At 32.3% G+C, this 23,560-nt stretch overlaps 3 long non-coding RNA genes across 4 annotated transcripts; 1 reads left to right on the top strand and 2 right to left on the bottom strand.

Annotated features, from left to right (window-relative positions):
- Nucleotides 1–1,180: 1,180 nt before the first annotated feature.
- Nucleotides 1,181–9,270, bottom strand: LOC128207893 (uncharacterized). Of its 2 annotated transcripts, none has more exons than XR_008256772.1 (4): nt 9,085–9,270; nt 5,919–6,030; nt 5,497–5,620; nt 1,181–3,909 (listed from the first exon to the last, which is right to left on the bottom strand). It is a non-coding gene; the product is annotated as an uncharacterized LOC128207893 (long non-coding RNA). The 2 variants fall into 2 exon arrangements; XR_008256773.1 differs by having other exon boundaries at nt 5,948–6,030; nt 9,085–9,269.
- Nucleotides 9,271–11,645: 2,375 nt separating this feature from the next.
- Nucleotides 11,646–13,155, bottom strand: LOC128207894 (uncharacterized). Its single transcript, XR_008256774.1, has 2 exons — nt 12,983–13,155; nt 11,646–12,109 (listed from the first exon to the last, which is right to left on the bottom strand). It is a non-coding gene; the product is annotated as an uncharacterized LOC128207894 (long non-coding RNA).
- A 16-nt stretch (nt 13,156–13,171) lies between these two features.
- Nucleotides 13,172–22,793, top strand: LOC128207892 (uncharacterized). The gene is made up of 5 exons (XR_008256771.1): nt 13,172–13,313; nt 14,394–14,470; nt 14,804–14,885; nt 15,675–15,805; nt 16,853–22,793. It is a non-coding gene; the product is annotated as an uncharacterized LOC128207892 (long non-coding RNA).
- The last annotated feature ends 767 nt before the right edge of the window (nt 22,794–23,560 follow it).

Genomic DNA, 23,560 nt, shown 5'->3' with positions numbered 1-23,560 from the left:
AAACAATAGAAAACATCAAGTAAAACCAATGGTGCTCGTCACATTGCCTGGATACAGTTTTTTTTATAAAAAAAATATTATTTTTTTTATTTTAATTATTATTTATTTTGGTCAAAATAGTGAATATATGTCATTTAAAAAATTATTCCACAATTTTTCATGAAAGAAAATTAGTATTATATATAAATAAATATAAGGTAAACATGTGCAAAAAATCATCGATTCCAAACGGACCAAATCAATAGAGCATAGTTCCTAAAATAACTGAAACAGTGAATTATTTGAATCTAGAAAAAAATATTAAATCTAGAATGCTTAGACCAAGTTGAGATTGAGATCTTAGATGTCAACGCAGTGCATAGACCTATACACTATATGGATATGGACGATATACCGTGACAGTACGTACATTGGCGTTATATTCTATACCAGTATATACTGTGCACTATATTCTATTCATTTTCAGAGGTGTTGAGTGCTTCAACACCCCTGTTCTCTATACAATGTATACAGCCAGAGATTTTGAAGATTTACTTCAACTCCTCTGTTATAGTCTATATACATTGTGGAAGCGTGCACTATACTCTATTCATTGTTAAGAGGTGTTGAAGCAGTGCTTCAACACCCCTGTTCTCTATACAATGTATACAGCCAGAGATTTTGAAGATTTACTTCAACTCCTCTGTTATAGTCTATATACATTGTGGAAGCGTGCACTATACTCTATTCATTGTCAAGAGGTGTTGAAGCAGTGCTTCAACACCCCTGTTCTCTATACAATGTATACAGCCAGAGATTTTGAAGATTTACTTCAACTCCTCTGTTATAGTCTATATACATTGTGGTAGCGTGCGCTATACTCTATTCATTCTCAGAGGTGTTGAAGCAGTGCTTCAACACCTCTGTTCTCTATGCAATGTAGATTTTGAAACTTTACTTCAACTCCTCTGTTATAGTCTATATACATTGTGGTAGCGTGGACTATTCTCTATCTGTAGATTTGAACCCCTGTTATAGTCTATATACATGGTGGTGACGTGCACTATTCTCAATTTGAATAGAGAGGTGTTGAAGCAGAGTTTCAACACCTCATCACCTCTATTTATTCTTTGTCCAGTGAAAATGAAAAATGGGAGAAAAATGCTTAGATTTTTTTTTGTTGGTTTTGTGTTATATCAGACACCACATTTAATATACTATAAGTATAATACAATCACATTGTACAAAATATAATTTTTGGGCAAAATGTTTTAAAAGTTAAATGAAAATGAGAATTTCTGGACTTAGCCAAATTTTGCAATAAAATTACCAAAATAACTTTTTAAAACAGATATTATATAACATTATAAGATACTTGAAATATACAAACTATGTATTTTGTAAAATATGATTTTTAGGTAAATTTGTTAGAAAAAAAATGAAAAATTCTGCATTTTGCCAATTACTTTGTCAAATTTTGCAATAAAATTACCAGAATTACTGTTTTTAAATATATTTTATATTACAGTATAATAGACCTTAAGTAAAAAAACTACATACTTATGTGAAATGTGCTTTTGGGGCACAATGTTTGACAAATGAAATGAAATTTGGTCACCTAGGCATCAATGAATTTTAAGTTTTTATATTGCAGATATTTACCAGTCACGCAAAATGCACAATTGCAAACAACATGCAAAAGCACTTTGTAACCAATATAATGAGACAGGCGCTTTGGTTTGCCAAGCCTTGCCTTGCAAACATCTACATAAGCCTAAAAATGTCTGTCTGAGATACCAGGCGTGAAGCTGCATATAACACTAGTATGCGGATGAATCCACATGATTCTGATAAAAACATAAAAAAATCAGCCAAAGTTGCAGTTTGCGTACTTGACTACATGATCCTTTAAATGCCATTTTTATTTTCCAGTACAAAATAAAGCACCTCAAAACGCCCAGAATGCACCATGTTTTTCAAAATATTCTGAGGGGGCATGCCCCGAGACCCACCTAGCAATTATGAATCCACATATAAAGGGCTAGCTAAGCCCCTTACTTCTGTATGCAAAACAAGACTACATGCTCATCTTTTCTCTACCTATTCTGCCTGTTAATTTGCTTGTAAGCTTATGTTAGTCAACAATATAATAACATTAGCTGGGCCAAAATACAAAAGTCTCTTCTTATGTTGAGAAAAATTCGAAAAATTCCGTTACTGTTTAATTTCTGTGAATGTTTATTATTCTTTTGCAGAGGTATGCAATTATGATTGCCGGGTTTATATGAAAATACGATATCAGGAATGGTCTGAAACAGGCCTAAAACACACAAAAGCCTTAAATGAAACAAACATATATTATATATTAAAGAGAATTGGAGTACTGTCTATAAAACATACACCTTAAAACACAATCTATGAACAGTTTTTGCAAATGTCTCTTATAAAAAAAAGCTACAACAAAAATATCGCTGGAAGTGATGGTACTTCCCATATGCCTGTTTTCTTTGAAAAAGCAGAACTTGTAATTCAATGTGCTAGTAGAAGGTAAATTGTTGTTGCATTATTATACACAGTTGGAAATACCATTTTTAATAATTGTTTTCATTGTTAATGCTGCACTCTCACAGATATATGAATTTTTATTATTTTTAACTTGGAATGAAAAACTTTTGTGCACATGTCTGATAACAGTTATATGAGACTGCATACAAAATCACAGTTTTTCCTATTACCATTTAAAACTCTATGTTTAATGGTTAGTAATGCTTGAGAAGAAATGAAAATTTTGGCAGTTTTTCAGACAATTGAATTCTGTTTCATTGAGAGTTATCTTATATGACTGGATTGAAGGCATTCATGCAAAAGTCAGACTATTTTAATTATTTTTTTTCAAAGCAAATGTGAAAACTATTAATCAGTGACAGTGCAGCTTTAACATCCTTTTAGATTTAATCACTATGATTTCAAAATTATCAGACAAACATGATACTAGATGTATACTGTCTTGTTTGGAATTCTTCCCCTTATTCAGTATTGGTTCAATCATAGCAGTATTTATTTGAACTGCCTCTAGGTTAAAGTGTGATAAAATTCATAAGATGTCAAATACATAATTATATAAGATTCACAATTCTCTGAAGGAATGAACTCCTGCTTACATGTCATATGACAAATTATGGACAAATACAGAACCTAATCCTAATAGTTTTTCTCCAGAATTATCAAAGGAGTCACTCTTAACAAAGATCTAGTATAAACTTAATAATAATTTCTTTAGTTTAACAATGTTATAAAATCTTGAAAGGCCATAGGCAGGTAGTTTTACGTTCATACCCTTCAAAACCTTTGACAAGAGGCATGTCTATCAAATATAATTATGAATTACTGGTGTAAATGGGTAGTGGGTAATGCACATGTCAATTGTAACCACCACCACCCCCGTCTGGGGGTATACTGGGTGTGAATGCGGTGGTTTTGTCTTACCAATGGTATGTTGGATGCGGGGGAATTTGGCAGGGATTTTAGTTCAGGATCAGTTCAGGGAATTTAACCTGGGGTAGGCTGGACCAAAAGTCAAAAGTCCCCGGACCTGGGCGCGGGATGTGGTTACAATTGACTGGTGCATTATGCTATTCATTTTGTTGCCCACTCTTTTGTTTTTCTTTGATAATCCATTGCACACAACTATAGATCAGGATCTCAAATACTATATATGTTGAAAATTGACAACTTTTGACATCAATGTTTTAGTTATAGTTATGAATAATGAGCGTTCATTCATTGCTTTTTTATCAAATCACAATCATAAGTGTTAGCAAAGCACACCACTTTGTGCAGTAATGTTTAATGCTGTGGCTCCTCTTATCAACCAAGCACTTGGGCTGTTGGTGGATAACCATTTCCCTAGTTTCCTCCCTGTCTGGTCACCTGTTTGAAAATTAAAACATTGATAATATATAATAATGACAAAACTTGAAAGTATCCAGAATTGTACACTATGTTTATACATTTGCTGAATTAAATGAATAAGCTAAGGAAATGTACATTCAAAACAAAAGGGCCAGCATGGCCCTTAATTGATCACCTGATTAAAATGACCATGAACAAGTCAGTCAGGTAACAACTGGTTATGAAAGGTGTTGCTATTTGCTTAGCAGGTTAGTGGTTGCTGTGTTATTTGATGGTTGATAAGGACTCCTCAAAGAAGGCTGCTCTTTGTTAACAGAAATGAGAAGTATGGTAAGCTGGTTGTTCCCATGGTCAATGGATGTTACGGTAATGAACCAGAATGTTGCTATGGAAGTAAATGATTACTTAAGGAAGTAATTGGTTGCTATGAATGTTGGCTGTTGCTCAGGAAAAAAGTGGTTGCTAAATAAGGCATTGGTGCCTATAAAGGTAGTTAATGGATGCGTTGGAAGGAATTGGATGCTAAGGAAGTCATTGGTTGAATGGGAATTCATTTGTTGCTATGGATGAAGGTAGTTGCTAAGGCAATCATTGGTTGATAAAGAAGCCAAGGATTGTTTAGGAAGTCATCATTTTTTATGGAAGTCATTGGCTGCTGTAAATGAAGTATTTGATAAGGATGTCCTTGGTTTCTTATAAAGTGGTTGTTAAGGAAGACATTGTGAGTTTGGATTGTAGGCACTAAGTCAGACAAGTGGGTTCCTTAAGGGTACTACGAGGTCTACGATTTCCTCAACAAGGCAAAACCTTGCTTAACATCCTGCCAAAAGGTGATTATTATATTGTTGTAACAACTTGTTTCATAATCTTTGAAACTAAATACCTTTTAGTTTAGACATCAGTTTCTAAGGAATTCATACATTACTGCAGAAGTCATTGCCTGATTTGAATGTGTATCAATTTTTGTTCTAGAAGTCTATCAGTAACAGGGGAACTCTGGTTGGGACAACTTTGACCCCAAGGACGAAACTTGAACAACATTCATAAAAAAAACACTTAACAACAATCAGTGATTTTTTATGAATTCTTTTTACTGCCTGTACAATGTACCTCGCAAATTCGGTAAAAAGTCAACTTTGGGAAAAATACAAAATCAGGCTAAAATTGCTTATATAATGGCAAATATACATTTTTTAACTTTTTTATGCATACCTTATGCTGTGAAAGAGTAAGACTTGTCAAGATTTTGTTTATAATTCAAGAAATTCATTGCTATTTTAATCCGGAATGTAATGTAATTTTTTTTAATTTTGGGGAAAATGGAGTTTTTCACAATAAAAAAATCACTGACAATGAACTACAAACTCCAACATATAAACACCACATACACAAAAACAAATTGATTACATATATAAATTACTGAATATTCACATGGTCTTATGATATTATTGATGAATATTATAATGTTATTTTTAGATACCAGTTACGGGTAGTAGTAATGAAGAATACCAGATTACAAAATCAAAGTGGAAATTGGAACTATTAGAGAATCACTTTATTTGTGGGTAGGTCACTTAAATATTCATTGAGGTGAAAAGAAATTACCATATGATGTATTGCATATGTTTAACCGCTGTTGCACAATCATCATTTCCAAGTGACTGTCTTCATGTCCAGTACTAGCTTACATAATCCCTTTCTAGATAGTCAAAGACTTCATCTGATGCATCTTAAAAAGGAAGAATACAACACAATCATGAACACAATAAATGCAAATAATGTTGGGTATGCTTTAAACATGATTCAAATGCAAAACATCTTGGCAATTATTTCTAGAGCAATCTAAATGTCCTACATGAGATTTATTCTCTTATGAAAAAGTGATGTTTATGTACAAGCCAAATATACTAGAAATGTGTCAAGTGGACATTAAGTCTTGTGTTGCTTGGTGAATTGCATATACTGTGAATGAACATTATTAACAAAAAAACAGGTATTTCTCATAATATGACAAAGTTTTTTTTTACCAAGTTTGGTAAAGATTATTGAGCCATACAATGTTTTTATCTGGACTGCATCGTCTTTTATTCTGGGCAGCATAATATGGAAATCCAGGCCATGTATACATCTGGGTTTTATCTGTAATGGACCACATTTTCCAAAATGTATGTAGGCAAATGAGTTACATGGAAATAAAAACTATCTATACATAATAATAAGTGATTTGTATACATGTCTTTACCCTGGTATTATATACCCATAGATATATTATATGACATAATATTGGGTTAATACAAAAAAAAATGAAATAATATATAATTAGGTTAATGATAAATCAAGCAAATTTAAACTAACACAAACAATTATATGTATATATTTACATTATTTCACAGTAAAATATAATAGAAATTTATAAAAATTGGCATAATGCTTAAATCAGGTATCTATTTCAAGGCAGTTGTCATTAAATCATAAAATTTAAAGCTGCACTCTCACAGATATACCATTTTTACAACTTTTTTATTTTTTGTCTTGGAAAGAGCAAATTTTTGCATAAATATCTGCAAACCAATGATATATGATTGCTGCCAAAAAATCAGATCGTAGATTTCCATATTTCCGTTCGAAAATTAATGTTTTATGGCTTAAACCATTACTAATGGTTTAAGAAAAATGCATAAAACATTACTTTTTAAACTTAAATATAAAAATCTGCTATCTAATTTTTTGTCAGCTGTCTTAAATAACTGGTTTCCATGGATTTTCGCAAAAATTGCCTCATTCCAAGACAAAAAAATTGTCAAAACGTTCAATCTGTGAGAGTGCACCTTTAAGGTCAAAACAACTAGAAAATGGAACTTTAAACAATAAACTTAAAAACCATGAATTATGGTACAAGTATTTCCACATCGGAGCGGCTGGTTCTTACACACTGACAGTGACACACAATACACTCCACTCCTCTCCATTAACCCTTTATATATATATTACAGTCGAAACTCGTTGGCTCGATATCTCATGGCTCGATATCCTCGTTGGCTTGAACCAGATTAAAAGAACTGATTTTGTTTAACTCTTTGTTCATATAAATTTCAATGCATCCTGATATAACTAATAAGCTATGTTTTTGTTACCCACTGTTTAAAATTACTTGTTTGTTGTTTTCGCATAATTTTTATAATTAATAAAAACAATCAAATAATATTTTCTAAGTATCGAATAAGTGATGTTACGAACTTTACGAGGTGTAACTATGTCCAATTAATACTCTTCTCTTGCGGAGATAGCATAGCCAATAACAAACGAGGTAAACAAGACTTTTTGTAACGAATAATAAAAAAATAACATTCTGTAAGCAATCCCGCTTGGCTCGATATTCTCGAGGCTCGAAGTATTTTGGCTGGTCCCTAGAATATCGAGCCATCGAGTTTCGACTGTAGTTTAAAGCTGACGGAGGCACTCCTGCCATGTACCACTGCCACCATTTAAGTAAACCTGGGAGGAGAAGTGCCCCAGTGTGGAGCTTGAACCAACAACAACTGCTGGAACACTATCATGGCGCTGTAACCAACTGAGCTAACTGAACGGCTGGTTCTCATCGACACGATCTACATCTACAATAACTTTACAATGTACATGAATACATAAATAACTAAAGCATGAATGCAATGTATTCATGTACATTGTAAAGTTGATGTCTACTGTTCTACTTTAAAAGACACATGCATGTACCCCAAAATTAGTTTTGACAGGCATGACTCACTAATGCCAGTTGTGAGCTTGGTCCTAGCTTCGATCAAGATATTTCTGTCTGAAAATGACATTAAATACACTCTAAAGCCTAAAAGGCTGTAAAATATGCATTCAACATCTTGATAAGCAACTATCTTAAATAAATTAAAATATTAGGATACAGAATGATGTGAAAGAGACTTTAAAAATATCGCTGCATTGTTGGATGTTGGTGCTGTCATCTGATGATCTGTCAGCGGCAATGATTGAGGCAAGCATCAAGTATATTTAAATAAACATTGCACTTTAACAGATTAAATGTTTTGACAACTGTTTTATTTTTTGTCTTTATACAAGCCAATTAATGCATAAGTGCAAGAAAAACAGTGACACAAGACTGCTTAAAAAAACATTGGATTGCATATATATTTAAGTTAAAGCTTCACTCTCACAGATATACCATTTTTACAACTTTTTTATTTTTTGTCTTGGAAAGAGCAAATTTTTGTATAAATATCTGCAAACCAATGATATAGGATTGCTTACGAAAACCCAGATCATAGATTTTCATATTTCCGTTTGAAAATTTATGTTTTATGGCTAAAATCGTTAATAAACGTTTTAGAAAAATGAACAAAACATCAATTTTTGAACTGGTATATATAAAAATCTGTGATCTATATTTGTCAGCAGTCTTATAAATATATATACCGTGCTTTTATTTTAATAGACCAAGTGTGTTTAAACTTGTGCAACTATTGAACACTAGCAAGAAGACTTTGCTACACATATTATTAGATATTTATTCTTAAAGCAAATGAACATAGAGATGCTTATTTAAACGTTCCGGGATAAGAAATTTACTCTCATGAAAATTATGTTAAAATATGTACTCTAACTTTGCTAATATTTGCTCAATTGCTTTTTGTTTACTCCATTTATGTTATCATATGTATTGTATGTGCATGCATTACTAAATATTCCTAATGTTTATGATCATAAGCTGTATATGCTTGTATCTAAATAAATATTCTGTTCTGTTCTGTATAAAACTGCTTTCCATGGATTTTCGCCAAAATGAGTACATTCCAAGACAAAACATAAAAAAGTTGCCAAAATGTTCAATCTGTGAGAGTGCAGCTTTAAGAAAATGATGTTTTAAGCATTTTTCTTCCAACTGTTAGTAGCACTTTTAGCCATAAAACAATTCTTTTAACGGAATATGTAAATCTGCGATCTGATCTTTTGTCAGCAGGCTTATATCACTTATTTGCATATATTTACACAGAAACTGGCTCATTCAAACTACAAGACAAAAATAAAAAATAACAAAGTTGTCAAAATACATGTATGTGAGAGTGCAGCTTTAAGGAGTACTTCGTTATATCAATTAAATATACTCGTTAAACTGTGACCTTTGAACTAGAAAGTGTTATATTTTCAAAGAAAATAGCCATTTACCTCTGTTCAGTGTCGGTCTAGTCTAAAATATTAGACGTGTAATACGGGATTCTTCCAATCCCTTTGCCATATCAAAAATCTAAAAAAAATCCGTCAACGTACAATTATTTGGACTAAGTGTCGGTCAAATTCGATGTTTTGAATCTCTCTAGCGCGTGCTAAATACTAAATTCTCGACTTTCCAATAGACCATAATCCTTTGCGGCATGGTGACTTCCGGTTTATTTCCGGGTTATGACGAAGTACAATAACAGCGATAAATACGGACAATTTATCATTCCAGGTTTGTTATAATTTATTTATTTTTATTAGATTTGTCATTTTAATGAGTTTATATTACATTATTGTGATATTATTTGAATGTCATGAGCTATAAATCGCTCGACTGTTTACTTGGACAGTTAGTTCTGGTGGGTGGGGTAGATGGTTCAGAAAAGACTGCAGTTACTATTCTTATTGGAGTATTATAAACAACAAATTCTCATCTATTCTAAAACATTTGTTTTGAAAATTAACACAAATAATACATTAGTCTGTTTTACTATCTGACAGTCATAATCTAATGAGGAATCTGTATGTACATTACCAGGTATAACTAATAGTCTTATGAATGAACATAAATAAATCATCATCAATATAAATTATGATATTTATACTGCTGTGTGTATTTTATTACTATGTAATAAACATTTTACATAGAGTAATTATGTCATGCTGTCACCTGTGTAGTCTCCTGAATGATTTGTTATTTTCAAATATTATGATGGCCACCGGACTAGTCGCATACCCCCAGGCCTGGAATTAAATCGGTTTCCAGATTGTCTTAAAACCCATTCATAAATAAGTCTGAGAGTAACTTACTTTTTTATAAAAATATGCTTTTTATGTTCCATTCCTTTCTTTACAGATATGATTCAAATATGCTGATGTTACCTTCTGAGATCATTACTTTCAATGAAGAACATCACTACAATTGGTTGGGCTGCTAGATTGGTAGCAACGTGATGGACAGCTAGTACCTGACATGCTATTGTTGGTTTGGCATCTATTGCTTACTGGGCCGCTATATTGGATGGACCATACGTGTTGGTTGAACAATTATAAATGGTTGGACTGGAAGTGTTGGTTGGACCACCAGTGTTGTTTGGACTGCTTGTTGGACAGAATGTGTGATAGACAACTAGTGTTATTTGAATCACTGTTAGGTCATATTGGTTTGATTCCCATTGCTAGTACTTGTTGGATCTCTTTTGTTGGTTGAACTGTTGTTTTTTTACTGTTATTATTGATATTCATACATGTATAATATGTTAAGTGCTTAGTATTCAACACTTATTATTATTATTGTTATCATAAGAAATAGTATTACTAGTATTCAAAAATCATATAAATATATAAAATTAAATATTTTTTTATGTCCTTGTACTTTAGTTATGTTTTACATCTACAATGTGCATCATAATGTTTTATTATATGAACAACTCTTTTTATAGATATTTAAATAAACATTAATTCTGTACAACCATTTTTTGTTTCTTTTGCTACAATTTGTATGATAGTGTCAGACATTTTCTACAGAAATGATAAATTTGTCATATAAAAACACAGCAAAAAAATCAGAGCTCATGGTAACTTCTTTAAATGCTGATTCTCATCAAAATGAATAAGTTGAATTGCATCATTGAATGTATGATTCTTCATTAAATTTGATGAGATCTCCTGCCAATTGACCTTTAGGGACATGCACCTTTATAACTGCAATCTTACAGATTAACCGATTTTGATATCATTGCCTTCAATTCAGTCAGTCATATAAGATGATTCACAAAATAACAGATCTCAGTTGTTTGAAACACTGTCAAAAGACTCCATTTTCTTAAAGCGTTAGAAACGCTTTTTAACCATAAATATATCCATTTTCAAACAAAGATGCGTACAAATGTTATCTGATCTTCTATCAGCAATCTTTTATCACTGGTTTTCAGACTTTTTTTGTCAAAACGGTCAAGATAATTCTGTAAAAATGTTTTATGATCTTCCATCAGCAATCTTATATCACTGGTTTTCAGACATTTTTTGTCAAAATGGTCAGTCTGAGAATGCAGCTTTAAACTTGAGCACTGTATTTACAATGATGAACAATTTTAGTTATGAAAATTAAAATACATAGGAGCAGATGTATTGAATCATTCAAGTCTTGAAATATTATGTATGATCTTGCTGGACATGAGCCTATTGTTTCTGGAAATTTGCATGTGTACCAAGTTTCATTTAAATCTCAAGGCTGTTTGAATTTGGGCCAAGAAAATATTCGGCCTACAGTACTGCGCTAACGACACCTAGGCTTATTGACTATAACAATACTAAAGTAACATGATTGGAAAAAGCTCGAACCAAGGGCTGCCAGAAAAAGCACGGTGCTCCTACAAACTAAGTTAACCAGGTGGCTAGTTATTGCTCACAAACGTTGACTCGATTTTATGTCTTTTTAATATTAACCATGGGAGTTTACACAGTCATTGGAATAAAAAGATCATAGACAATCATATTAATAACAACGGTATTTTTTACAATTTAATAATAACATTAAACATGATATAATTCAAAAACAATAAATTGTCCTTGGTATGCAATAATCCCTTTAAAGGTTCATTTGCCAAGGGTTCAAAAACAAAATCTTGCTTCTTTTTGAAAAATCTCTTGTTGGACTTTTATTGGCGATAGTGTTGTTTCACATCCTGTGTCATAATTTTAAGTTCTACATGTCTACTTTTTGTACCAAACATTTAAATTTATGTCACTTGTGTGCATTTCTTTAGTCCTTGCAGTCAGGGAAAGTTTTCATTCATATTGACACACGTCATTTATTTTATCTCAGTTCTTGAACCGATTCCGTCTCTTGTGTTTTGCACAAATTTTTCTTGTAAAACCACTGATATAGCAGGTGCTATCAGATCAATGGTATCAACTGCCTACTCCTGTTGAGCATCAACTTGGCGGAATCAAACATCCAGAATGGACATCTCTGAAATAAAATAAATAGTTTTATCATCATCCAACTTAGCCAGAAAAAATAAAAATACAAAAGACTCTTAACTGTTAAAGCTGCACTCTCACAGATATACCGTTTTGACAACTTTTTTTATTTGTTGTCTTGGAAAGAGGCAATTTCTGCGTAAATATCTGCAAACCAGTGATATAAGCCTGCTGACAAAAAAATCAGATCACCGATTTTCATATCTCCATTTAAAAAATATTATTTTATGGCTAATTTTAACGGTTTAAGAAAAATGCATTAAAAATTATTATATTTACTTAAAAATGAAAATCTGCGATCCAATGTTTTGTCAGCAGTCTTATATCACTGGTTTTCTTGCACGTTTGCATAAATTGGCAGTCGAAGACAAAAAAAACAACAGTTGTCAAAATGTTTAATATGTGAGAGTGCAGCTTTAATATCAGTCAGATATTTAAATAGTTACAATTTACTAGTACAATATTAATAAGCTGTTATTTTAAGACCTGCATATTTGTTTACATACAGCACAGCAGTCAGTATTTAAATGCCCTTCTTAATCACATTTAAGCTTCATTTACTTGACTGTTTTGAAGTTGCAGATTTTAACAATTTCACACTAATTGCAACATATCATTCATTTAATTTAATAACAAACTCAACAAACCACAATTGAATGCATACTTTATAACAACCAATATGTATTTGAAGTCTTTGAGAACTACTATGAAAGTCTTTACCATAATATGTTATTTTACCCCACCCACTTAAATGTGTATTGAAGTTGGGTATAAACGTCAAAAACTTCATTGACATTTACAAAAAGCGGTAGATATTTATAGAAGAATGTATAACCTGATGTTCCTAACATGTTTTACTCACCTATCGATCTATTTTGCCAAGTATGCTCTTCCTTTCACTCGTATCGATAACTAGGAAATTGAATACGGAAATAAACCGGAAGTCACCTTTGTCGCAAAGCATTATGGGCTTCTGGAATAAGGGAAATGACGCAATGTTTTGGACTGGTCTTCATTTTCTTCGATACAGGCACATTCGAGCGTAAATATTAAGCGAGAAAGTCTAGTGGAACGATGCAGGGTTCATTGGGTTTGTTTACAAAAATTCAAGCATCCGGTTAAGAAGACGACAAATAAGAATGGTATTAAGTTGGTAGAATGGAACTCCTTCCTGATTCCTGCACATGTAAGTTGTAAGTATTGACTATATCGGGATACCATACAGGACACTCAAGTGTTATTTTATATTTTCTTAGTTATCATGCAAATGAAAATAATCACTATCATTTAAAAGTTATTCAGGGATAGTTGCAAATGGTTTGTTTACATTAATTAGTTTTATGAATTTAATTGAATACACAAATTTTTATTAGAGCTTTGCACCAAATTAAATTCAGTTCATTTTACGGGAGTAACCCACACTAGCGGATACAGAAAGGGGGTGGGACCCCCCCCCCCAAAAAAAAAAAAAAAAAATTCTGTAAAGAATCTCAGGACAATTATTCAAAAAATCTTTTGATCTTTGATATCATAATGGTAAAAAAAATTAACCAAAATGTAAAAAAAAATATCAAGTCAGAGAATGGGTTGGAACCGGTGTCGCCAAAATTGCAGTCCAGTGTTGTATCCACTGTGCTATGAAGGCTTATCCTAAACAGTTGGAATATTTAATCTTTATACCTAACTTGTAATATATTGGCGAATTTTTTTTATTGTAAATTATGTGGTACTTCAGTTAGTAAGTTTTAATGCATTGTACACATAGATACCAAGTTTATGTCAGTTTTCGTCAATTTTCTTTTTTTCCGCTATTTCATTAAACAGATTACAGCCCCTTTTAAACAAGTCTTTGGGAGGAACTGTTGGGGATTGTTATTCAAGCTGCATTTTCACAGATTTACCATTCTGACAACTTTTTTTTTCATCATGGAATGAATCATGCAATGTTAGTGCATAAATTATGTCCGTGAACTATGATTTAAAACTGCTGAAAAAATATCAGATAGCTGTTTTTCATATGTACGTTCATAATTGTTGTTCTGTGACTTAAATTTGAACACTTTCAGAAAAATGAAATAATAAGCAGATTTCTCAATACATGACATCTGTTTTATTGTTAGCAATTAAAGGCATTGATTCTCTGAGATAATAATAATGTTAAAACAGTCAATCTGTGAGAGTGCAGCTTTAAGACTCATTTTTCCTAAGATCAGCCAAGTTAGTATTATAGCTAATTTTAGCTTAAAAGTATGTGAATTTTATATTTATTTCAGACCAGATACTCTTGAGGGACCAATTTAAGGGCAAACAGACAAACGTTTTAATGCAAAGAAAGCATTGGATTTGAAAGGTAGATTTTTAACACATATTTACATGTACTCAATGTCATTTACTAGTATAACATAATGTATTCAAGTATAAGATATTTCAAGTATTTGGTCAGGTTGTTAGGTTTAATTGAAACTGTTAAGCAAATAAATGAAAGTCCATGCAATTTTGCATGCACATGTTTGTTGCATGCAGATTTTACTCAGATGGCATAGGGTACAGTTACTCTTGTAACTTGCTTAAAATAAATGCAAATAATTCTGCATGTGTCTGAAGTCATGTTTTATTTTTCTCTACAAATTGTTTTAAAAAATGCAATTGTTTGATTTCCTTTCTTATGTGTTATGCATTGCAGTTCCTATGGAGAAGAAAAATGGAGAGATTCTAAAAGTATGAAGATACTCCTGTGTATAATGAGGAAATCGTGTCAGTGAATGGTAAGTTCTCTTTGGATTAATTCTATGTATAACAATATAAATATGAGGTAAGCCAAGAAATGAGAATTAACATAATTATTCTGTTCAAACATACATTGACATATTAAATATAAAGACATATGTATGATTTGTCTCTGCTATTATACTCCTACAACTTGATGGTTAGGGTTCATTTGGACAAGTCTTCTTTTATCCATAATTCCAAATGCTTCTGAGATTTCTAACACATATTAAATATGTTGAGGAGAAGTGCTGTGCAAAAAACATTTTTGTTTATGGTATTTTAGAGTTATTGGTCTTTGATTATTTTTCTTTCACTTTTCTATGTTTTTGAGGTATTAACTTCAAACTTCATGCACATATTGGACGTGATAAGAAAAATAGCTGTGCATATGAATCATTAAATTGTGTATGGTAGTCAAAGAATTGTAAACCTTTGATAATTATCTTTATATTTTTTTTTTTTTTTTTTTTTTTCTTCTCTTCATAATTTTTTTTTTCATTTTTTACTTTAATTTAACAAAACACTACCTATTCTGTTTTTGGTATATTAAGGATTATTTTCTTATGTTTATTTTGTGCTTGGCAGTTTTAAAATTATTGCCTAATTGGTTACTGTATGCTTAAAAGCAAACATCACTCTCAGTGAAACCTCTTATTACAATAGGTGATAGCTGTAGTTTTTCATGGAAACAAGTGTTTGACAGTATGAGTAATTTTTTATTAGCAATATATTATGTACATTTAAGGTATAAGTTCTCTTTTGCTAATTGTTCAGTTGTTTTTCAGTTGTTGCAATTGTGGACCAGGCCAGAGTTGTACTAAACCAACTAAGACACAATGAGATACAGGAATGACACAATGAGAAACAGGAAACAGGAATGTGATGAATGATCGCCACCTGTTACAAATTCATCTAGGTACAGTTTTTATTCCAGATTATGTTCATCATGTTTGATTAAGACCGTGATGATGAGGACTAATCTATTGATTATCCCTTGCCAAAAGGCAAAGTGGATACAGTAATTGTGTAATTGTGCACGTGTGTGTGCGTGTGCACGGAATGTAATCTTGAGCATAAATCCCCCAGGTATTAACTTCAAACTTCATATACAGATAGATCCCTATTGAGAAGAAGTGCAGTGTTAAGGGACCATAACTCTGTTTACAGTTCTTTTTGTAATAACCCTTTGTTATATTTCATACTGAGTTTTTGTCTGCAGCAGAACTTGAAAAGTCTTTGAAGTGTTGATCTCAAACTTCAAATATGTACAGATAGATCTCATTTAGCAGAAGTGCAGTGCACAGAAACCATAACTCAAGATTTTTTTTGTAGTAGTTGCCCTTTGTTAGTTTTCAATGTTATCCTTTGGTGTAATGCACAGTTGTGATCATGCTCAAATATGCTCATTCACATTAAAATTAATTGTCCAGGTTCAAATCCTGTAATAGAAACAATTATTTTCTTTCTGTGTTTAGCAAAGTTTATATGAACTATCTATCTATCAATGTAAAATAAACTAAGATTTGTGTGTTTTTATCATTTCTTATTTATTTGTATATTTTTTGTTACATATTTTTATGTGCATATATATAAAATCTATATCACAAAAAGTGTGGCTAATTTTCAATATTAAGATATAATATGTATAAGAACTATCATATTTCAAAATCAACCATAGAGCTTTTGCAAGATAGATAATAACTTAATGTATCTGATGAACAATAATGTGATTTTGGGATGCCAGCAATAACTTTTCAAGGTGAAAATATGTTCTTGTCATTGATTTTACATATAAGTAATCAGTATGCAAAGCCCTTTCAAATGATACTTATATGGGGTAACTATCAAATTTTAACATTGAAGCCAATGGCACAAATGAATGAAAAGCTCCTTAATAGTTCAATATTTGAAGCCAACAATGGAACTGTGTTTATGTATTGCTTAATGTTCCTTTTTCTTTCAGAAAACTCCCCACATCCAACAAGAGACAATCTGACTTCAAAATCTTCATTGAAGGCAACTTAATGGACAAGACATCCGTCACATAAAGATTCACTAAAATTGGAATGATATACCAATTTTAACTTTTAACAGACAAATACATTATAAATTTGAAAATAGATCACCCTTAAATAAGTTGGATGATTAACATTTACCTCAACACAGTACAAAGTGCTCATGTTGAACTATTGTGATTGATCATAGTCTGTCCTTCATTTTTATTAACAGTTTCATACAGTGTTAACACTTTAGTATGGGGACTCATTTTTAGCTCAACTTTTCGAAGAATATGGAGAGCTATACTACTCACCCAAGCGTCGGCGTCACCCCTTGGTTAAGGGTTTGCGTGCAAGCACACATAGGTTAATATCTCAGCAACTACTTGAGGCATTGCATTGAGACTTTATACAATGGTACTCAACCATCCAACCTACTTAATTAACCAAGTTTGATAACTCTACTTTGCATTTAATGCCAATAATAGGCCTTTAATATTTGACTTAGAAATTCTGGTTAAGGTTTTGCATGCAAGCACACATAGGTTAATATCTCAGCAACTACTTGAGGTATTGCATTGAGACTTGATACAATGGTACTCAACCATCCAACCTACTTATTTAAACAAGTAAGATAACTCTAGTTTGCATTTAATGTAAATAATAGGCCTTTATTATTTGACTTAGAAATTCTGGTTAAGGTTTTGCATGCAAGCACACATAGGTTAATATCTCAGCAACTGCTTGAGGTATTGCATTGAGACTTGATACAATGGTACTCAACCATCCAACCTACTTAATTTTCCAAGTTATATAACTATAGTTTGCATTTAATGCAAATACTTGCCTTTATTATTTCACTCAGAAATTCTGGTTAAGGTTTTGCATGTAAGCACACATACATGTAGGTTAATATCTCAGCAAATACTGGATGAATTGCATTGAGACTTTATACAACCACCCAACCTAATTGAATAATCAAGTTAGATAAAAATTCTGGTTAAAATTTTGCATGTAACCACATTTATGTTAATATCTCGGCATGTATTGCATTGAAATCTAATCTAACAGTGATCCATGCATGTTTCGCCAAAACTTTTCAATCCTTACACTGAAAAGCAGCGGAATAGTCGAGAGCGCTGTCTCTGTGACAGCTCTTGTCTCTTTGGTCTTTATTTATACTGGCCAGAATATGTTTACCAAAAAAATCTTAGTAGAGATTGATAACTGTTCAGGTTGGACAAAAAGCATGTAGGTTGTTTGTTCTAATAATATAAACTGTAAATGCTTCAGAAACTATATATATAATTTTTCATGATATTTGTCAGTATTTATTCTCGTCAACATTTAAATAATATTAGGTGAAACTTGTTTATTGGTCAAAATGTGTTTGATTAGAGTGGCCTCAAGTTCCACTTCATATGAATGAAATTTGGTCAAGTTTTAGAAAAAAACTATGTTCTAGTTTTATAGGCCATATTCTCTTCCCAAGCTTTCCTTGAAGAATGAATGTAGGTAATATGAAACAGGAGTCACTAAGTCAAGTATTAAAAACCTTAAAAGTTGCTATTCATAGAGGTATTGTTTCCTCATCATAAATCACAACTTAGCCAGCAATACTTTTCAACAAACAAGGCATAACATGTAAAAAGTTAATACTTAGGCACATATTTTAGTGAATAAAAGCTTGTGAACATATTATTGAAACAAATAATGTGTCTGGTTCTGAGGGGAGCAATAAAGCACATTGCTTAGTAACAATTGAGCTAGCTCATTATTAAAAGTTTGTTTTAAACTTGAATTAAATGAATGCAAATCATATATTATTATTTTTAATCTATATTTTTTTTTTAGTTACCTTGTTCTGTTGTTAATTTCCATACTGACTTGGTCAATTATGGCTAATTGTCTTATTATATTTTAACTTCTAACCTAAATGTTTCATTGTACTTTTGAGTGTTCTGTTAACTATATTGCACATTACCCTATATGACAGTATAAATTCAATAAAACCATGGTTATTAAGTTCCATACATATTGGAGCACATGGTAAGCCTCTAGAAATGTCACTTCTTAAACCTAGATTCTTGATCTGTTCGCCACATTGTTTTGTTAATTTTTTGTTTATAAAAACAAATGATTGTTTAATGTCAAGGAAACCTTTTTAAAGTTAAAATGTAGATGTACATAGATAACTGTCAAATATTATTTACTATTTAATAACTGTCTAAAGGCAAAATTTCCATTCATTTTTAGCTCACCTGTCACATAGTGACAAGGTGAGCTTTTGTGATCACAATTTGTCCGGCGTCCGTCAGTCCGTCCGTCCGTAAACTTTTACTTTAAACGACATCTCCTCATAAACCGCTTAGCCAATTTCATCCAAACTTAACAGGAATGTTCCTTGGGTGGTCCCCCAATTGTTGAAAATTTTTCAAAGAATTGAATTCCATGCAGAACTCTGGTTGCCATGGCAACGGAAAGGAAAAACTTTAAAAATCTTCTTCTCCAAAACCACAAGGCCTAGAGCCTTAATATTTCGTATATAGCATCATCTAGTGGTCCTCTACCAAAATTGTTAAAACTATCCCCCTGGGGTCAAAAATGGCCCCGCCCCAGGGGTCACTTGTTTTACATAGACTTATATAGGGAAAAATTTAAAAATCTTCTTCTCAAAAACCACAAGGCCTAGAACCTTGAAAATTGGTACATGTGTATGTGTCATCATGTAGTGGTCCTCTACAAAATTTGTTCAAATTATTCTCCTGGGGTCAAAAATGGCCCCGCCCCAGGGGTCACTAGTTTTATTACATAGTGTTATATAGTAAATCTTTAAAAATCTTCTTCTCCGAAACTGTAAGGCCCAGGGCTTAGATATTTGGTATACAGCATCATCTAGTGGACCTCTACCAGATTTGTTCAAATTATTGCCACAGGGTCAAAATTGACCCCGCCTAGGGGATCCTTGTTTTTACGTAGTGTTATATAGTAAGTCTTTAAAAATATTCTTCTCCAGAACCGTAAGGCCAGGAGCTTAGATATTTGGTGTACAACATCATCTTGTGAACCTCTATCAAAGTTGTTCAAATTATTGCCACAGGGTCAAAATTGGCCCCGCCCTGAAAGTTATTTGTTTTTATATACAAATGTAGTCTTATATAATAAAACTTTAAAAATCCTCTTCTCCAAAATATAAGACCTAGAGCTTTCATATTTGGTATATAGTGTTACCTAGTGGACCTACACCAAAGGTATTCAAATTATTGTCCCGGGGTCAAATTGGCCTTGCTCAGGGGTCATTTGTTTTTACATTGTCTTGTCACTTAAAATCTTTTCCTCTGAAAGTAAAGGTCAGAATGACTCCATACTTGATATGTAGCAGCCTTACATGGTCCTCTCTCAACTTTGTTCAAATGGTTTTGTTTGGCCCCTTTTAGGGGTCACCAGAGCAAAAAATAGAAAAACCTTTAAACAACTTGATCTTATTAACTGCTTGATGGATCTTCAAGTCTGAAGCATCCTAGCATGGGCCTCTGTCAGGTCTTTTCAAATAATTTTGTTTGGCCCCTTTTAAGGGCCACCAGAGCTAACATTAGTAAAAAAAACTTAACATTTTCTTCGCATGAACCCCTTGATAGATCTTCAGCAAATTTGGTTTGAAGTGTCCTTGCATGGACCTCTCTTAAATTTGTTCAAATAATTTTGTTTGGCCCGGTTGACATGGCAACCTAAAGGAAAATGTCAACAATTGGTTACAATCATCTTCTTCTCCTAAACCCCTTGGACAATTTTGATGAAACTTCATAGGAATGATCCTTGGTTGGTGCTTTTTCAAAATTGTTCAATGTCGTGTCCGCCCTGTGACTTTCTCTTATATGGACAGATTTTAAAATGACTTGCCATATGTTTTCGACATACCAAGACAACGTGTCGTGTGCAAGACCCATGTCCCTACCTCTAAGGTGAAAGATACACTAAGTGTTTATTCACAATGGAATGCTGAATATGGGGACATAAAGAGTGTTGGCTGTCATTTAGTATGATTGGGGTTTTTTCTATGTGCAGAGGCAATTTAATATAACTTGCAATATGTATTTGACACATAAAGGCAAGATCAACTTTTTATGTACTTGTTCATAGATCAATGTCACATTGGGGGGCATTTGTCACATACTTTGACAGCTCTTGTTCAATATTCTTTGAGAAACAAGCTATGTTAAACTCTTTTACTCAGGTGAGCGATTTAGGGCCATCATGGCCCTCTTGTTATATTTGATTTGGGTCCCTAGGGTCATGGTCACTGTAACTACAAATAGAAAAATGCTTGGTACTGAATAACTTCAGTTTTAATACATTTAAAACTGAATCTCACAATAAAGGCTGAAGTTCTTGTTGCATTGCAGCATTTCTAGTTAACTTTTTAATTTGACTCTTTTTATTGCTTTCGACAGGCACATATTACATCATTATTGTATTCATTTTTAAGACAAAGCCTCATTTACTTGAACGTGCTGTCCAAAGACAGCTCTTGTTGACATAATTATAAGACACCTTATGTTATGGTTTATATGAACAATAGCTGTTTCTGTGTATGTTTTAGAAGAAACTTCCATTTCTTATCATATTGATGGACATAGATATGCATACATGTACGGGATTATTGACATCAGATTCTTAGGATTAAATTTACTAATGTTCTGTTCATGTTCAAAATAGATACAGTTATGGTAAATGCATAGTCTTGTTTGTTTATAACATAGACAACCATGTCTTTTGGTTGTCCTGGTCTCCTGTCCTGTTATGTGAATTGGGTTTTATGGACATCTTCGATATTGTAGGTCCAATTCTAGTGTCTACGTGGAAAAGTATTTAGCCTAGGGAGACCTTAGTTTGGGTTATCATGTTGGATATGTCTAAATGTTGGCATGTCGGGAAATGACAATTTTAGGCTATGACAATTTAAAAATGTAGAAGTTGCTGGGCAAGGCTCCACACCCAAGTGACTGTCGCATTATATTCTTGAAAAAATGCCTTGGGCTTTTGGTTTGTTATGAATTTTGCGAGTCTGGCAAATATCTGCATTATAATATTCATCGACATACAGGTGACAAAGAAAAAGGTCAATTTTCAATGATTTCAAAAGATTTATTAACTAAAAGGGGATCATCATAAATGAATACAGAGAACAAGGTTAATTGATTTGACAGAGGATTGATGCAGAGCTTCAAAAATTAAGGAGACAATTTCAGAAAAATGCACATAAATGATTTTTGTTTATTTGTGTTGTTTGATAACTGCTGTGTGTCGATTTTTATTTAATTTCATTTTACCCCCCAAATCACACTTCACACCATACATGGTTTCTACACTTTAGGTTTGTTATACTGTATTATAGTATCTATTGAATACAGTAAAATTTCTGGTCATTGTATTGCAAAATTTGTGCTAATAATTTGCAATTTCAGAAACTCTCATTTTTATTTAATTTTTCAAACATTTTCCCCAAAATTCACATTTCACAAAATTACATAGTTTCTTTACTTTTGATATATTAAACTGTAATATTTATGAAATACAGTAATTCTGGTCATTCTATTGCAATATTTGAAAAAGTTATTGGCAAATTCCAAAAATTCTCATTTCCATTTAATTTTTCATACATTTTACCCCGAAAATCATATTTAAAAAAAACCCTGTGTTTCTATATAATATATAATAATGTTAAATGATATATATTAGCTGCAGTAGTTCTAGTGTTTTTATTGCAAAATTAGGCCGAGTTATTGGCAAAATTCATAAATTGTCATTTTCATTTAACTTTTCCAACATTTTACCCCGAAAATCATTTTTTGCGCCATATAATTGTTCTATGATTTAAGTATATTAAATATGTTGCCTGATATGACATAAATTCATCAAAATTATTTTTGTGCAGTTTTCTTCATTTTTTGTTCAAAAATCTCCGTTTGTATACATTGAATAGAGAACAGAGGTGTTGAAGCACTGCTTCAACACCTCTGAGAATGAGTAAAGTATAGTGCACGCTACCACAATGTATATAGACTATAACACAGGTTCAAATTTACAGATAGAGAATAGTGCACGCCACCACAATGTATATAGACTATAACAGAGGAGTTGAAGTAAATCTTCATAATCTCTGGCTGTATACATTGTATAGAGAACAGGGGTGTTGAAGCACCGCTTCAACACCTCTTGACAATGAATAGAGTATAGTGCACGCTTCCACAATGTATATAGACTATAACAGAGGAGTTGAAGTAAATCTTCAAAATCTCTGGCTGTATACATTGTATAGAGAACAGGGGTGTTGAAGCACTGCTTCAACACCTCTTGACAATGAATAGAGTATAGTGCACGCTTCCACAATGTATATAGACTATAACAGAGGAGTTGAAGTAAATCTTCAAAATCTCTGGCTGTATACATTGTATAGAGAACAGGGGTGTTGAAGCACTGCTTCAACACCTCTTGACAATGAATAGAGTATAGTGCATGCTTCCACAATGTATATAGACTATAACAGAGGAGTTGAAGTAAATCTTCAAAATCTCTGGCTGTATACATTGTATAGAGAACAGGGGTGTTGAAGCACTGCTTCAACACCTCTGAGAATGAATAGAATATATACCGTGCACAGTATATACTGGTAT

Source organism: Mya arenaria, chromosome 11, assembly GCF_026914265.1.
Source record: "Mya arenaria isolate MELC-2E11 chromosome 11, ASM2691426v1".
Lineage (NCBI taxonomy): Eukaryota > Metazoa > Mollusca > Bivalvia > Myida > Myidae > Mya > Mya arenaria.
This window is presented reverse-complemented; position numbering and strand designations above follow the sequence as displayed.